Raw genomic sequence first — 10,976 nt, 5'->3', positions numbered from 1 at the left:
CTCAGTATAATTAATTTTTATTAAAAAAATTTTTTTTAAATTTTAATTAAATTTGTAAAAATTTTAAATTAAACACGTATACCATGGTACTATTTTTATATGAGTATTATTGAATACCAATAGACTTTTTAAAGAATTAGAAATAGAATTCCTAACATTTTTTTCCTGTACCCATACTAATTGACTTGATATGTATGCATCCCATTTTGGAGACTACTGCATCAACTAACTGCTGTATACATATGTGTAAGGAGGCAGGAAGTAGCAAAAAATTAGAAACAGTCTAAATGTCCTTTAATAATGACATGGATTAATAGATCATTTATACCATGGTACAATTTTATGTAATGAAAAATTAGAGTTACAACGAATAACATGATAAAAGGCAAGTTGCAGAATGTACTATATATTTAAATTCTGAAAATACTAGATATTTAAATTCTATAAACAGGCAAAACAGTATTTACTTTATATTGTTTGTGGATAGTTACCTATGTAGTCAAGGTGGACCCTTGACTGGGCAGGATACACAAGAATTTCAGTATAGTGGTAATCTCAGAGGGGCAGACAGGAATAGTGTCAGATAAGGATACAAAGGGGACATTAAGTAAGACAAATTTATTACTCATTTACTTGTTAGTTTTATTGTTGCTACTTTGAGGATAAAATTCTTTTTATTCTATGTCTACTTTTAAGATTCTGTCTTTGCTTTATAGCAGTCTGATTATGATTGCCCTGGTGTGGTTTTCTTCATATTTATTCTGCTTAGGGTTCACTGAAACCCTTTAATTAGTTTTGGAAAATCTTGGTGATTGTCTTTGCCCAATTATTCCTCTCCTTTTCTTCTGGTCCTTATGTCACATATATTTTGTTTTGTTTTTACCATGTGTCATCTGTCTCCTATACTCTTCTAAAATTTTTTCCATGTGTTTTCTCTTCATGTTTAAAACTTTCTATTGACCTGTCTTATTACTAATCATCTCTTCAGCTGTATCTAATCAGCTGGATAAAATAAATTAATAAGCAAATAAAGATTTATCCGTATTAATCATAAATATTTTTTGCACCTATACTTTCCATTTTGTATATATTTCAATTGTCTGGTGAGAATCATCAACTTGTCATATGTTTCCTTGAAAATATCAACTGCAGTGATTTTTTTTCCTTTTTCCACATAAGTGTTTATTATTTGCATGGATACATAGAAACTATCTGCCTTTTTAACATACTAAAAATATACATTAATCACAGGAAGTACTTAGTCTGCTTGGAAAGAAAATAAGCATGGCTGTTTTAAAAATAGAAGTAAACACAAGAAGCCAACATATATAAATCATGACAAGTGAACACCTCACTTTTGACAAAAATAAGTTCTATTTTCTACATTAATGCTTTATTATCAGCTTCTTTATTAGGTTCTCTGACCTTATTTACATTTACTATGAAATTTCTATTAGTCTGTGAACTTAAAGCACTCAATTCAGAGGTTATAAAGTCCTGAGCTTAAGTAAGAAATAGGATTCTCAACTAAAATTTGAACATAAAATATTATACAAGATTAAAGAATATGAAAATGTTTGAAGTGTAATATCTGGCACATAGATAAATCACAACCTAATAATAAAGTTGTACAGAATGTCAAAAAAAGATCAGGTAGAGCAAAAGAAGAGCCCCTTAAAATCAAGCTATCTTTCCTCAGTACCTCCACAAAAATAGACAAACAAACGAAAAAACCAATTCTCATTGGGGAGCGGATGTAGCTCAGGGCTTCCTATGTAGGGGTCATGGGTTCAATCCCTGGTACCTCCTAAAAAAATTTAAAAATCAAACTGATCATCCCCCTACTCAAGTTCATTTGACGGTCTTAAGCTGATTTTTTTTGTTGTTGTTAAAATCCTAAGAAAGCTAAAGAAAAAGTAAAATAAGATAGTACAAAAATGTTTCAGTGGAAGCAAAAGGTCCTCAGTTTAGTTCCCAACATCATAAGAAAGTATTTAACCATTAAAAACAAGTATTGATTGGAAAGATATCAGAATAGGAGAAATCACAGTGAGCAAGAGAAAAAAAAATGAAAGGATCGCATTTAAATGCAACAACTAAAAGAGCAGTTAGAGTTGGCCATTATTCCATTAGTGTTCTTTTGGTCAACTAAAAATAAATTGACAGATGGTTTATTGAGGCTCTAACTACCTTTAGATATGGTCAAAGTTTAAGATAAAAATTAAACTTGTATGTGGTTGCAGAGAAATGTGGAATTTACTTACAGCAATTTTCTATTGATGTTAAATCAAAAGTACGGATCAACATCTTCATAATATAAATGATTTGATATTTTCTTGGCTTTAAAATGCTTTTTTTTCATATATTTATAGGAATATAATGAGGATAAGAATGATCTTCATTATCTGCTGTAGTTTAAAAGACTTTTGTCATTGTTTGTCACTTTAGATGTGAATATCTAGGACCATTCAATTAAAGTTGGTCCCACAAGTTTCCACAATGCTACTGTTTCCAACTGATAAGATCCTTAGTTTCCCGGATTTTCTGGGTGACAATTATTTTCAGTTCTCTTATATATACAGGAAGTTGCAACAGATACATAAAGGCGAGATCAGAAGCCTGCTGTCCAAGTTCATCACTACCTGCTTCTGGTCCTTCTCAAGTGTAAATATTTGATATCCAGTTGTTCTACTAGATTTTAGTTTCTTTCCACTATCAAAAGATGCCAAACACAATTTAAAAGGCTGTGAAGTGATAGATTTGCTACATGGCTGATTCAGTGTATTGTGTTTGAAAATGATATATCAACTGGTCAAAGATGAAGCTAAAACCTGTCCAATGCTAGCAGTATTCACCATGTTTTGGCAAGCTTTCTACTGTACCTCATCCTATTTCCTTCTAGTTCTTCTTTTTTGATTTCTTGAGGCCCCACCTCAATGCATTGTTCTGCCATTGCTGAAGGCATTACAGAATCTTGTTCAATAATTCTTGCTGAGGCCAGATGGCTGATAATATACTGTAACCTTAAATGTGTGAATACTGATGCAAATGGTTTTTCTTGCTCAGTTTTAAGGAAGGCCATACCTTCACAATCTTTTCTCTGCATAAAAAAACCACACATTGGTTTCACTTAAAAGCTGTTTTAAAGATCCTTTCCAAAAAGGTATGAGTTGAAGGAACATCCACTTTTTAAGAGCGGTGGATACATCCCTTTCCAGTTGCACCACAAGTAAGTTCGTTGAAACAATGAGCTGTTCCATGACATTTATATTGAGTTCTTCAAAAAGTTCAACTTTCTGGTGAATCATCAGATTGTTTTAGAAGCCATCTAAGGCATTTGTTTTCTTTACAGAATATAATCCATAGGTCCCTGCTGATGTGGAATAGCCACAGACAGTTTTCACATTCATTGTTTCCTCCATTGTCCCAATCACTCAACTGCAGCAACAAGCCGCTGCCACAGTGGCAATCACTCATCTGGGCTTTACTAAGTCATCACGGCTCTACACTGACCCAAATGCCACCTGCAATGCTTCTGAACAGTATTCTGGTCAGGAATCTCCAGTTCAGTAATGTTCAGGCTGGATTGGTTCCCCAAACCACTGAGCATACTGGAACAGAGCCAGACTGACATAAATGAATTTTGTCTAAGTGCCACTCTTCTGCTAGAGCACAAATCTTAATGTCACTATTTCCACCATTCAAAAACAATGTTTGATAAATGTATTTGGATGTACTCTTTGTTTCCTTCAAGGGTTGTTTGGGAGACACTGCTGCCGGTCCCCTCCCTCCTCATCCTCGTCGGAAAGGGAGTCAGGGTGGCAGCAGCAGAACGTAACAGAAGCCGTGGGCGCCACGTGGCCGCCAGCCCCGGCCTGCAGGGCTACTACCCGAGGTGGTGCAGCACTGGGCTATCGGAGAGCCCATGGGCGGCGGTTCCAGAGCTTCAGGGAGCGCGCTTCCAAGAGCCCAGCCCATAGGATCCCCCGCCCTGGCCCCACCGCCGGCCTCCACCCGACAAGGGGGCCACCTTCTCACCCGCCAAACGTGGTGATTTTTTATTTTTTTCATTAATGGAGGTACCTGGGACCTCCTTCGCGGGAAGCAGGTGCCCACCCACCTGAGGTACATCCGCCCCCGCCTCCGCAGTGATTTTAATGTCCATGTCTGAGCATCTCAATCTATGGATTGTTGCTAGGTATCTTTCTGTTATTGGCTTTTTTGGCTTTTTTGTTTTGTTTTGCTTTTCACTTTTGAATTCTGGTCATTTGTTCTTTTGTCTTCTGGAATGTCTAATAACAGACCCTGTACATGAAAAATGCCGGAGATCCATTGAGATCCTGGATAATATTCTCTTCCAGAGGCTGGCAGGCGGAGGAAGATCTTAATCCAATCTGGGCTGAAGCCTGATTAGCGGCTGGGTTTCAGTCCTGGTGAGGAGTGGGCTATTTTTGTTTTGAATGTTCTCCTGGAGGACTCTTCGGACCCCCTGCCTTTCCCCAAAGGCATGGGCCATATGAGGAAGTACCCTCACCTGTCGTGCCTGCTGAGCAGCTGAGCAGAACTTTTCACACTTTGAAAGCGTTGGCTGTACAGAACCTGGAGTTCTGGGCCTGCAAAGGAGGATGAGCCCCAGAGAACACACCAGCTTCCTGCTGGAATCTCTGAAAAGCTGTAAAGTTTCATAGGCACCAAGAACAAACTTACTCCCACCAGCACAGTCCTACTGAAAGAACAGAGCATTTTGTCTTCCTAGGAAGGCTTGGTACAGAACGTCTTTGGCTTAGGAGTCAGGCATGCCTAGCTTCAAATTCCACTTCTGCCATTCACAAGCTGTGTGATTAATGGGGCGTGTTCACCCTCTCTGACACTGAGTTTCTCCAACAATAAGAGAGGAATAAATGTCCCCAACTCAGGGGATGGTGTGAGGACTTAATGAGATGTTGTCTGAAAACCTCCCAGCACTGTGCTTGTCGTCCAGCGGGCAATTCTTATTTTGAGAAACTCATCTATGATCATTTTCAGGAAGAGGTTATAAAATGTCCTGATTAATAGCATCCTGGATGACAAATATTCTCCCTGGCTTGCTTTATGGAAACATTTCCCAAAGTGCTTTTTGGATCCCATACTAGAAAAAGTGTTTTAGACACACATATACACATGCAAAAATCACTGTTTTACTGTATCAAGTAAAACATTTATTAAATACAAGTAAATAGGTGTTTAGAGCCTTTAATGTGGGAATCTACTTAGCAAATACATGAGAGGGATTAGCGGTGTCAAGGGTTTCCCACATTTATTTGACCAGGGAATGTTTTCCTGGTGGGGCATCCAATCGGGGAAATGTTTGAGAAACACCAGTTTAGCACTTTACAGTTTACAAAGCCCTTTCCTGTGCATTTTCTCATTTGAATCTCACATTGACCTTGTAAAGAAGAAGAGGAAGAGATGAGGTCCATCAGCCCCATTTTAAAGGAAACAGAGTCTCGAAGAGTTTAACTTGCCAACAGTCACTCAGCCAGTAAGTGACAAGGCCGGTTGGTTTTCTGACTCATAATTATAAGTGCCCTTTCCATGTTCTTCTGCCTCCTGATGGTGGCAGAACCACATGGCTAACAGAGGACACGCTCAGCATTCTGCTCTTCTGAACCCGGCTCCTTTATCCTGTCTGCTTCACTGGGCTTCTTTGTGAGTGTGTGTGCATCCACGGGCCAGTGTGAAAGTTGCGTAGTAAGCCATCCATTGAGTGACTTGTTTACTTTATCACTTATCTCTCCTGATGTGGCTTTATGCATGAAATGTAAAACCCTTGATTGAAACATGTAGCTGAGACCATTTAGCGATCATGGGGGTGACTGAGGCAAGGCAAGATCAGTAGTAGAAAGTGTGCCGGTGTGTTGTTTGGAACACACTTAGCATTATAATGGCTCTTCAGATTCACAATGCCATTAATTTTCCAAACCTTTTTAGAAAGATCTGGTCATTTAACAGCCTGATTAATTCTTAGTGCTTGTTTTTAATCTCCTAATTATATATTTCATCTTCCATCCATTCAGTCAAACAATATTTCTTAAATGGGTGTTTAGAACTGTGTCCCGAATACAATGAAGAATAAGAGAAAGCTCTATCTTCACGGATTTCACAGTCTGTAGTGGAGACAGACAAAGAAATACACAGTTACCAGGAAGCATGATGAATGCTGTGAAGTCAGGAGCACAGTGGGCTGGTGGAGGGAAAAGCAGAAACTTAACTGCGCTGGGCAAAGTGAGGAAGGCTTCTCAGAGAAATTGAGAACCAAGCACTGAAGGGAAAGTAAGAGTTATCCGAGCATTTTCAGGACTCGGAAATTGTCCTGAATGACATTGCAATGACAGATACAGGCCATTATATATCTTGCCATAACCTACAAAATTGTGCAGGAGAGACTGTAAACTACAATGTAAACTATAATCCACGCTTAGTGGCAATGCTCCAAGATGTGTTCATCAGTTGCAATAAATGTACCACACAAATGAAGGATGTTGTTAATGTGGGGAAATGTGGGAGGGGTAGGAGACAGGGCATATGGGAATGCCCTATAGTTTTTGTGTAACATTTATGTAATCTAAGTACCTTAAAAAAATTTTTTTTAAATATTAAAAAAAACAAACACAAAAACAACTCTGGAAACCCTCCCCCCCCCAAAAAAAAAAGAGTTAGCCAAGCAAAGTTGAGATGGAAGGAAGAGTGTGACAAGGAGTTGAATCAGAATTTTCAGGGAAGTGGACTTGGCCCAGTGGTTGGGGCGTCTGTCTACCACATGGGAGGTCCGCAGTTCAAACCCCGGTCCTCTTGACCCGTGTGGAGCTGGCCCATGCACAGTGCTGATGCGTGCAAGGAGTGCCCTGCCACGTAGGGGTGTCCCCCGCGTAGGGGAGCCCCACGCGCAAGGAGTGTGCCCCATAAGGAGAGCCTCCCAGCGTGAAAGAAAGTGCAGCCTGCGCCGGAATGGTGCCGCACACTGGGAGAGCTGACACAACAAGATGACGCAACAAAAAGAAACACAGGTTTCCGTGCCGCTGACAACAGAAGCGGACAAAGAAGATGCAGCAAATAGATACAGAGAACAGACAACCGGGGTGGGGGGGAGGGGAGAGAAATAAATAAATAAATAAAAATCTTTTTAAAAAAAAGAATTTTCAAAGTCTCTGGAGATGAAAGAGGACAGACAGGCTTTATAAGTGAAAGGCAGTCAGTATGTTTGGGAGCTAGAGAGGGAGAAAACGGTGGTCGAATGACTTGGTCAATTGCTCACATAACCACAAGAGGTGGCACAAACCATGATGGACCTTATATGAGACCCACTCATGTTAGTTCCCGTTACATATTCAGTGGGAGGAAGAAAAGATTTGGCAAGGGTAAGCACATAGGAGAAGAGGAACTTAATGATTTACTTTATAAAAACATCAGGCGTTTGCTTGGAGAATGTGAAGATGCTTGAAGGCTTGGGCGGGACAGGTCATCTAGCCCATGACCCTTTAGGTAGCCTTCAGGGGCACGTCATGGCCAGAAGAGGGCATGGGCAATGGGCTTGGCTGGTGGCTGGTGCATCCTTCCATTAGCTGTAAGAAATGCAGAGGCTTGGGCAACTGCCTCTGGCAGTGCTTGTCTTAATTTTCCATGAATATAAATTTTATTTAAGAAGAATGATATCCTAGGAGAAAGGTAATAATTAAAATTTTAAGGCACATACATAGAAATTAAAATCAAAACCACTCTTAAATCCAAGATTTCTGTTACTTAAAAAAAAAACAATTTTTGGCATAGTTTTAGAAAAATTATGAAGATCATACAGAGAGATTCCATATACTCCATAACTAGTTTCCCCCATTATTCACATCTTATATTACTATGTGCATTCTGTTAGAATTAATGAATTGATATTGACACACTACTATTAACTAAAATCTGCACTTTATTCAGATTTCTAATGTCCTTTTTCCATTCCAGGATCCAGTGCAGGACACCATATTGCACTGAGTAGTGATGTCTCCTGAGCTCCTCTTGGCTGTGATATTCCTTGTGCTTATGGCCTTGACGGTTTAAAGGAGCACTGGTCAGTTGTATCAGAGGACGCTCTAGTATAGGGACTTGTCTCATGGTGTTCTTAGGAATAGACTGGGATTGTGTTCTGGGGAGGAAAACCAAGGATAAAAAGTTCCATTTGCCTCACATCCTAGCAAGGGGACATACTACTGACTTGCCTCACCACTGTCGATGCTGAACTTGCTCGCTTGACTGAGGCAGTGTTCGTCAGATTTCTCCACTGGAGAATTACTCCTTTTTTTCCACCTTTTCATACTGCCTTCTCTGGAAGGCTGTCATAAGCACAGCCCTCATTCAGGGAGTGGGAGCCCTGCTCCATCTCCTTGAGAGTGGCATACTTAGATAATTTATTTGGGAACGCCTGCATGGGCTATTTACCTATTCTTCTCTCCTTATTTATTTATTCAATCATTTATTTATATGAGAATAGATTCAGGGATGTTTCTTTTTACTTTGGTGTATAATCCAAGACTATTTATTTATTTTGTTGTTTTAATTGTTCCAGTTTGGGCTATTAGGAGTTCTTGCATTTGGCTCCTATGTCCCTTTGACATAGCTGCATCATTGTGGAGTTTGCATGTGTGTGAGTGTGTGTGTATGCGTGTGTGTGTGTGTTGTAACATTTCTTTCCTTTTGGTACTTCAGTTTTCCTGGCTTACTTGTATATTTCCTGCCTCAGCCCTACCATCAGCCATTTCTCCATGGAACCTTGGTTCCTTTTTATTGAAGAATGGCGTTAGAAACCAAGATCTGGGCCCTGGGTGTGTTCATTGCTGCTGAGGTGTCATTGCTGGTGTCTCTCATCTGTCTCTCAGAGAAAGGAAATATGCGTATACTAACCCATGTATATTCATATATCTATAAACATATCTATACATGTTTCTGTGTGTAACCATCTTATCAGTATTAAGACAAACATAAGTTCATATGAATAGCTCCAACTCTAACCCATTATGACATGACACCACATGAATCATTCTAACCTCCTTCCTTAGCTTATCTGTAAACTGCTCAACAGTGAGAAAGCTGACTCCCACCATCTGCCATCCATTTATTTAATTATTCATTTCTAGTATATATGTTAAGTGGTTTCAGAAATTGTTAACCTGTAACTTCACAAGAAACAACTTTATCAAATAATTTCTTTTGCATTTATTCTCAAGTCTAGGTCTAGGTCAGAGCTTTTTTCCTCCAGCCTCTTCAGTGAAGCTGTTTCACACATTTGTAACACAGATTGTTTTTTCACAGTATGCATTCCATCCTGGGATACTTTGACCTCCTAAATAATATTTTTAAAAGTTGCATACATTAAGACTCACCTTTTGTATGGGTTTTGACAAACAGTGTCAGGTTTCCACTATGACAATATTATACAGCATTGTTTCATTGTCTTAAAAGCTCCCCTGAGCATCACCAATTTGACCCTTCTGTCTTTTCACAAATCCCTGAAAAGCATTGATCTTTTTTTTTTTTTAACCATCTTTATAGTTCTGCCTTTTCCAAGATTTCATATGATTGGAATAATACCAGGTACAGCCTTTTCAGACTGGCTTCTTTTAGTTGCCAATATCCTTTTATGATTCATCCATGCCTTTTTGTGACTTCTTAGCACATTTCTTTTCTTCACTGAATAATATTCCATTGTTTGAATGCACCACAATATATTTATCCACTCATGTATTGAATGGTTGCATTCACTTTGGGATTATTATGAATAAAGCTTCTATAAGTGCTTGCCTGTGTTTTTTTAAAAAATATTTTTAAAGATACTTAGATTATACAACTGCTCCCCACACCTCCACATTTTCCCACATTGACAATATCCTTCATTAGTGAGGTACATTCATTGCAATAGCCTGTGAATTTTTACAAGGGCATAGTTTTCAAGTCAGCAAGGTAAATATGTAGAAGTGCAATTGTTGAATCATATGATAAGACTCTGGTCAACTTTGTAAGAAATTTTCAATAAATGTTCTTTGTATTTTGTATACAAGGCCTTCATCAGATACATATTTTGTGAATATTTTTCCCAGTCTGTGGCTTGTCTTTTCATCCTCTTAGCAGCATCTTTCACAGAGAAATTTTTAATCTTAATAAAGTCAAACATCACATTTTTTCTCATGGGCCATGCTTTTGGTATTATATCTAAAAACTCATCACTAAACCGATGGTCATATAGATTTTTTCCTATGTGTCCTTCCTAGAAATTTTAGAGTTTTGCATTTTACATGTAGGTTTATGATCCATTTATTTTGAGTTTATTGTGATAGGTATAAGATTTATGTCCAGTATCATTATTTTTGCATGTGGACATCCAATTGTTCCTGCACCATTTCTTTAATAGATTCTCCTTCCTCTATTGAATCGCCCTTGCTCCTTTGTCAAAGATCAGTTGCCTGTATTAGCGTGGGACCTTTTCTGGGCCATCTATCTGGTTTCACTGATCGATGTGTCTGTTTATTGCTAACACCCACTGTCATTCCTAATGAAGCATTATGTAAGTCTTGAAATTGGGTACTGTGACTCCTCCAACTTTGATCTGCTGTATTGTGTAGACTAGTCTAGATCTTTTGTCTCTGCATATAAACTTTAGAAACAGTTTGGTAAATATCTACAGAATAGCTTGCTGGGATTTCTATTGTGATTGAATTGAATCTTTAGTTACAGTTGGGAAGAATAGACATCTTCAAAACATTGACTCTTCCAATACACAAGCATGGAATATCTCTTCATTTATTTACATCTTTGATTTCATTCACCAGAGTTTTATAGGTTTCTGTACATAAATCTTGTACATAGTTATATTCATAACTATTTTTGGTTATAACAATTGTAAATGGTATTATTTTAAATTTCAAATTCCAATTGTTCATTTTTGGTACATAGGAAGA

General features: G+C 38.3%; 1 pseudogene; it reads right to left on the bottom strand.

Moving 5' to 3' along the window:
* Positions 1 to 2,570: 2,570 nt before the first annotated feature.
* Positions 2,571 to 4,165, bottom strand: LOC101426763 (germ cell-less protein-like 1 pseudogene; annotated as a pseudogene).
* Positions 4,166 to 10,976: the final 6,811 nt, after the last annotated feature.

This window comes from Dasypus novemcinctus, chromosome 2 (assembly GCF_030445035.2).
Source record: "Dasypus novemcinctus isolate mDasNov1 chromosome 2, mDasNov1.1.hap2, whole genome shotgun sequence".
NCBI classification, from domain to species: domain Eukaryota; kingdom Metazoa; phylum Chordata; class Mammalia; order Cingulata; family Dasypodidae; genus Dasypus; species Dasypus novemcinctus.
The sequence above is the reverse complement of the archived record's forward strand: the minus strand, read 5'-3'. Positions and strand labels throughout refer to the sequence as shown.